Source organism: Oryctolagus cuniculus, chromosome 18, assembly GCF_964237555.1.
Source record: "Oryctolagus cuniculus chromosome 18, mOryCun1.1, whole genome shotgun sequence".
Lineage (NCBI taxonomy): Eukaryota > Metazoa > Chordata > Mammalia > Lagomorpha > Leporidae > Oryctolagus > Oryctolagus cuniculus.
In genome coordinates, this window is record NC_091449.1 from 20,138,483 (window position 1) to 20,145,516 (window position 7,034).

Genomic DNA, 7,034 nt, shown 5'->3' on the forward strand with positions numbered 1-7,034 from the left:
GGAGTGGAGCAGCCGGGACTAGAACCAGCGCTCGTATGGGACGCTGGGGTGCATGCGTTGGCTTACCCCGTGGTTGTTGTGCCACCACACAGGTCCCAGATTTGATCTGTTTTTTTTTCTGCTGCATAGTATTCCAGCGTGGGCATGCATCATCACTGATTTATCCATTCTTCCTGCCCATGGACTCTGAGTTATTTATGGTTTTCTGCTAAAATGGACAGCGCGATCACGAATGGAGAAGCCACCTCCCACAGGTTGCCCAGCCACAGCTGCCTCACCTGCGTGGTTCCATCCAAGTGCCTGCGTGGGCTCCCTTGATCCAGCACTGGGCTATTGTCCATTGTCTCAATTATCTTAGCTCTGTGGTCAGTCTTGGTATCGGATAAAGGGTGCCTTCCTCTCACTCTGATTGTGTCAGAGTCTGTCTAGTTAGAGGGGGAATTTGATTCTGAATCTATAACCAATAATTGATATTTTTAAAGATTTTATTTATTATTTGGGAGGTGGAGTTGCAGACAGTGTGAGGCAGAGAGAGAGAGAGAGAGAGAGAGAGAGAGAGGTCTTCCATCTGCTGGTTCACTCCCCAAATGGCCACAACAGCCAGAGCTGCGCCGTTCCGAAGCCAGGAGCCAGGAGCTTCTTCTGGGTCTCCCATGTGGGTTCAGGGGCCCAAGGACTTGGGGCGTCTCCCACTGCTTTCCCAGGCCATAGCAGAGAGCGAGATTGAAAGAGGAGCAGCCGGGACTTGAACTGGCACCCATATGGGATGCCGGCGCCACAGGCGGAGGATTAACATACTGCACCACAGCGCCGGCCCCCGATAACTGATATCTTTACAATGCAGGTTGAGCATTCCTACCCCAAAAATCCAAACTCTGGAATGCTCCAAGATCTGGAGCCTTTTGAATGCCAACATGACACCACAAGTCTGCTGGCTCCGTGGTCACCAAGTTTGTACATAAGATGATCAAGAACATTGTGTTTAAGGTGTCTGTGAAACACGAATGAGTTTCATGTTTACATCTGGGTCCCCTCCCCACGATATCTCATTGTGTATATACAAGTATTCCAAAGTCCCCAAATACCCCAACATCTCTAACACTTTCGCTGCAGGCATTTCGTTAAAGGAGCCTCGGCTCAAACTGCGTTTCCCAAGATGTCCACATGGGGTCGCTCTCTGTGCATGTTTTTGCGATATTTCACCGTCTGTGTTTAGATTTTAGATAGCAGTGAGATACACTCAAAGTGTTAAATGTACCATCCTAGCCACTTTTAAATGTACTATTCAGTAGTATTTTAACTTTGGTAATTCGTGGCTTTTTAAACTCTTTGGTTTGCAGGTAATACAGAAAAGGTATGAAGCATAAATGTACAGCTTAATAGATAATTATAAAGGACCTGGGGCCCCACCACCCGGGGCCAGAGCAGGCGTGGTACCAGTGCCCTCGAAGCCACCGTGCCTTTTCCTCTGGAGACAAGCATGGCCCTGAAGCCTAGGGTAACCCCTTCCTTTTATTTCTTCTTATTCTTTCTTAAAATTTATTCGGGAGCCTGCACGCCCATCCACTGGTTCCCTCCACTTTTGCCTGCAGTGGCCAGCGCTGGATCGGACACCGGCATCCCATCTGGTGTCTTAGTGCCAGGCCAAACACTCACCTCTGCTTTTCTTTAATTGTGTGTTTTGTTTTGTTTTTAATCTGAAAGAATTAGAGACAGACAGGGAGACAGCGATCTTCCACCCGTGGATTCCCTCCTCCAGTGGCCAGGAGCCTGGAGCTGCTTCTGGGCCTCCCACGTGGGGGCAGGAGCCCGAGGACGTGGTCCATTCTTGCTAGGAAAGCTCATCTGTGATGACTGTGGGTCTCCAGTGGCGCTGCTGGGTGGGCAGCTGTCCACACGGCGGGGGGAAGGGGGGGTGTCCCGTCCCTGAAGGTATCCAGCTGCCAAGTTGCCCCTTGTGTCACGGCGCCTGCATTCGTTCGCCGGGCCGGGATCCGCCCCTCTCTCCTTGCCCAAGGTTATCATCTGCAAGAGCTATCCAGGCGGGCCCAAGACTCTCTCTTGGGAGAACGGGGCTGGTAGTCCGCGTCCTCTTTACTTTTCCGCTCTTACACAGGCACACAGGGCCGATTTCTGAGTAAAGTTCCTGCCTCCCACTAGGGCTGCGGAGAGAAGAAAACTCATTTGGACGTCATGTCCTTGCAGACATGGCCAAGTGCCCGGTAGGAATGCCCGTGTGTTTCCTGTCTTTATCAGTTCCCTCAAAACCATCCATTCTACTCGGTTTTCTCTGCAGGGGCTCCCAGGGTCCCCAGATCGCCCTCTGCAGTCCCCTCCCAAGCCTGCAGGGGGCGCTTCGTTGGCTGGTCCAAATCCCAGGCCGTTGCTACAGACTGCACACGCGGAGTGGGCACCGGGAGAGGGTCCTCTTCTCCTCTTACGCAGGGCCTCCACAGCAGGTAGGCCTATGTACTTCTGGCAAATAACAGCAATATATTTTCACACCCCAGATACAGGAAGATTGGCTGACCACCTTTTGTTTTATTTATTTGAAAGGCAGAGTGAGAGAGAGAGGAAGAGATCTTCCATCCACTGGTTCCCTCCCCAAGTGGCTGCAATGGCAGGTGCTGGGCTGGGCTGAAGCCAGGAGCCTGGGACTCCAACATGGGTGGCAGGGCCCAAGCGCTTGGCCATCTTCTGTCGTTTTCCCAGTGGGTCAGCAGGGAGCTGGGTTGGAAGCAGAGCAGCCAGGACTAGAACTGGAACCCTGTTATGAGATGCCGGTGTTGCGAGCTGTGGCTTAACCCTCTATGCCCCCGACCATATGTGCTTCTTTTTAATTAATTAATTAATTTGGAAGTCAGAGTTACACACAGAGAGAAGCAGAGACAGAGACAGAGAGAGAGGTCTTCCATCTGCTGGTTCACTCCCCAATTGGCCACAACGGCCGGAGCTGTGCCGATCCGAAGCCAGGAGCCAGGAGCTTCTTCCAGGTCTTCCATGCGAGTGCGGGGAAAGACTTGGGCCATCTTCTACTGCTTTCCCAGGCCATAGCAGAGAGCTGGATCAGAAGTGGAGCAGCCGGGTCTCGAACTGGCATCCATATGGGATGCCAGCACTGCAGGCGACGGCTTAACCCACTACACCACAGCGCTGGCACCGACTGTATGTGTTTCTAATGAACTGTGGCTTCTGGGTTTTCCCCTGAGTATGCCCACTTGGGTCTAGTAAGTTCTGACCTTTTACTAAATCCCGCCCACATTCTCTGAGGAAGGTTTCTTCCCCAGCTGTGTCTAATTGAACCAAGTTCCTTCCCACAGGCTCCATTCTGGAGAGCCCCAAATCCTTCAGAACATTCCAGATCCTTGGGTTTCCCAGCCTCAATTCTTTGTGACAGCCTTAAGTTCCATTTCCACAGAGCAGATGCATCCGTTTGTGCCAAGTAACGGTACCAGGGCGAGCGGGACAGCCCCTCCACCCCCCGCCGGCCTCCTACGGCTTCCGCTTCTCGTGAACTTGTACTTTGTCTTTCTGGCATCTTGGACCCACAGGGCCACAGCCCTCACAGCAGACGCCCGGTCCAAGGCCGTCTCCTGCCCTTGAGCTTGGGGCTGCCTGGCTGATGTGCTCAGAGTTGGCCAGGTGTTAGCACCTTGCCAGGGGCAGGGAAACAGGGCGTGACTTTTTTGTTTGTTTTCATTTTATGAACCAAAGCACTAAAAGGTTGGCCTCCTAAGGGCTTCTTGCCTCTCCCTAGTCTCTTTTTCTGCACCGACTTTCCTGTTCCGCCTTCTCAATTTATGTATTTTATTCCTCTGATATTCTGGGAAGGGAAGGCCTGTCCTGTTTCTCAAACCCCACAGAGATGTGGGTGTTTGGTACGGCAGTTGGGTTGCTGCTTGGGACACTTGCATCCCGTGTTGGAGTTCCCGGTTCGATTCCCAGCTCCTCCACTACCAATCTAGCTTGTTGCTGCTATGCATTCTGGGAGGCAGGCTGGGGCCCCTGCCACCCACATGGGAGACCCAATGGAGTCTTCTTGGATTCTGGCTTCGGCCTGACCCAGCCCTGGCTGTTGCAGGCATTTGGGGAGAAAACCAGAGGATGGAAGTTTCTCTCTTTCTCTGCCTCTTGCTTCCTCTCTCTGTCACTGTGCCTTTCACAAATAAAAAAAAGAAAAAGAGGGCCGGCGCCGTGGCTCAATAGGCTAATCCTCCGCCTTGCGGCGCCGGCACACCGGGTTCTAGTCCCAGTCGGGGCGCCGGATTCTGTCCCGGTTGCCCCTCTTCCAGGCCAGCTCTCTGCTGTGGCCAGGGAGTACAGTGGAGGATGGCCCAAGTGCTTGGGCCCTGCACCCACTGGGAGACCAGGAGAAGCACCTGGCTCCTGCCTTTGGATCAGTGGGGTGCGCCGGCCGCGGCGGCCATTGGGGGGTGAACCAACGGAGGGAAGACCTTTCTCTCTGTCTCTCTCTCTCACTGTCCACTCTGCCTGTCAAAAAAAAAAAATTGAAAATTAAGAAGAAAGGTGTTGTCTACAGATGCCGACCTCAGGAGGCTGTGGTCCGGACCCCACGGGACTGTCTGCAGCGAACGCACCACTTCCTCAATGCAGGGCGTTCGTCTTTAGCAACAAATTCTCCTTCGCTCATCAAAGCAGCACTGGGAAACTAAGCCAAGAGAGGGAGACTGGCCGATGAGTCCCTGAGATCAGCTACACGAGAGGCGCCACTCAGTGGCCCAGGTTCGACAGAGGGGAATTTCCATCCACTGCTATGGTTTTCAGGCTGGCTCCTGTGCCCAGGACAGACACATCGCGGCAGCGCCTCTGGACAGTGGGAACTGAGCCGTAGGCACGTTACGAGCCTACAGTAGCCAGCGCGAGCCTACAGTGGAGGAGCCCACAGCGCTGGTCTGCGCAGCAGGGGGGATGTGGTTACACACCTCCGGGGCCTGCGGAGACTCTAACGAGATAAGGACAAGGCTCAGCGCAGACGCCAGCACTCACGGAGTGGCCAGGGCTCTCACGCCTATTAGTTTATGCTCCCCAGGGGCCGTTTCAGTCAGTGTCTATGGTCTGTGGTTTCAACAACCGCGTTATAGAAGACACTGGAAACCGGATGCGGGGGAAACAAAGCCAGACCGAGTGGGAGAATCCTGGAACGCTGGCTGCTTCCCTGCTCTGTTCGGCTCGGGGTTATTTTGCCACAGCTCTTACTGGGAAAGTACTTCCAATGAGAAGATGATGCACGCTTGTTTGCAAAGAGAACAAAGAAGGGAGGAATGGGAAAGATCCCGCCTTGCTCCACGGCCAGGTTTTGTGAGAGGAGCCCTTAGCCGAGTGTGGCTCGTCCCTCTTCCCTTTTTATGTATTAGGGTTATATATATTTTTTAAAGATTTAGTTGAAAGTCAGAGTTACACAGAGAGAGGAGAGGCAGAGAGAGAGAGAGGTCTTCCATCCACTGGTTCACCCCCAATTGGCCACAGTGGCCGGAGCTGTGCCGATCCAAAGCCAGGAGCCAGGAGCCTCTTCCAGGTCTCCCACATGGGTGCAGAGGCCCAAGGACTTGGGCCATCTTCTACTACTTTCCAAGACCACAGCAGAGAGCTGGATTGGAAGTGGAGCAGCTGGGTCTCAAACCGGCGCCCATATGGGATGCCAGCGCTTCAGGCCAGGGCGTTAACCTGCTGCGCCACAGCACCGGCCCCTAGGGTTATACTTTTTAAGACAAGTTTTAAAAGTCAAATGGAGCCTGTCTTAGCAGGAAGCAGCCGCTCACATCCCTTGCAGGCCTGCAGACAGGGCGGGAGGAGGGCGACAAGTGTCTAGGTGCACCTGTGACACTCAGAGGGCCCCCCCCAGGGGACCAACATAGTTCACAGATGCACATGGACCAGCCCCGCGTGGCCGAGAACTTCAAGATGGGGGTCCTTCAAGAGCTGATTAGACAGGTGGATTGATGCCAGCATCATGGGAGGGGGTTAGTTCTCTCTGGAGTGGGACCCTGAGGGAAGGATGGGCTGGGCCCCCTTCTCTCTCTCTCTTTCTCTCTCTCTCTCTCCCTGGGCAGAGACACTGCCTGTCCCAGAAGTGCAGCCACAACTTAGGTCTCGCCGTGTGTTCTCCTCCCGTATTTCTAATGAACAAGATCTTGCTACTGACTCTGTGATGAACTGGACCAGACAGAAGCCGGGAGCCACACTTTCTGGGTGTCCTATGTGGGTGGCAGAGGCCCAAAGACCTGGTCTATCATGCACTGCCTTCCCAGACACATTAGAAGGGAGCTGGATCAGAAGCAGAGCAGCTGGGACTCGAACCAGAACTCTGATATGAGATGCTGGCATTGCAAACAGCAGTTTAACCCGCTGAGCCCCAACACTGGCCCCAGCATTCTATATTTTAATCTGTGCACTTAAGATTCACACACTTTTCTGTATGTATGCTGTTATCTCAATAAATAAAGGTAAATATAAATTCAGTGACAAGTTGCAACGGATCATTATCAGCTGGGAGCTGTGTGGAAGTGGGGCAGCCAGGACTCCTATGGGATGTGGCATCACACGTGGTGGCTTAACCTGCTGCACATGGTGTCCGCCCAGATGTTCAAGTTTTACGTCGCACGTTTTTATCACTGAAATAGTTGCACATTTTTTTTAAACATTTTTTCTGACAGGCAGAGTGGACAGTGAGAGAGAGAGAAACAGAGAGAAAGGTCTTCCTTTGCCGTTGGTTCACCCTCCAATGGCCGCCACGGCCGGCGTACCGCGCTGATCCGAAGGCAGGAGCCAGGTGCTTCTCCTGGTCTCCCATGGGGTGCAGGGCCCAGGGACTTGGGCCATCCTCCACTGCACTCCCTGGCCAAAGCAGAGAACTGGCCTGGAAGAGGGGCAACTGGGACAGAATCCGGCGCCCCGACCAGGACTAGAACCTGGTGTGCCGGCGCCGCAAGGCGGAGGATTAGCCTAGTGAGCCACAGCACCGGCCACATTTTGTTTTAGGAGCAGCGTCAGAAGAGCACGGTCCAGTTCTGGCG

General features: G+C 53.7%; 1 long non-coding RNA gene across 1 annotated transcript in view; it reads left to right on the top strand.

The window, feature by feature from the left end:
* Positions 1–6,483, top strand: part of LOC138846499 (uncharacterized) — an 8,472-nt gene extending 1,989 nt beyond the window's left edge. The window contains exon 2 of the long non-coding RNA XR_011384022.1: positions 1,341–6,483. This is a non-coding gene — a long non-coding RNA (uncharacterized lncRNA). The remainder of the gene's footprint in view (positions 1–1,340) is intronic.
* The last annotated feature ends 551 nt before the right edge of the window (positions 6,484–7,034 follow it).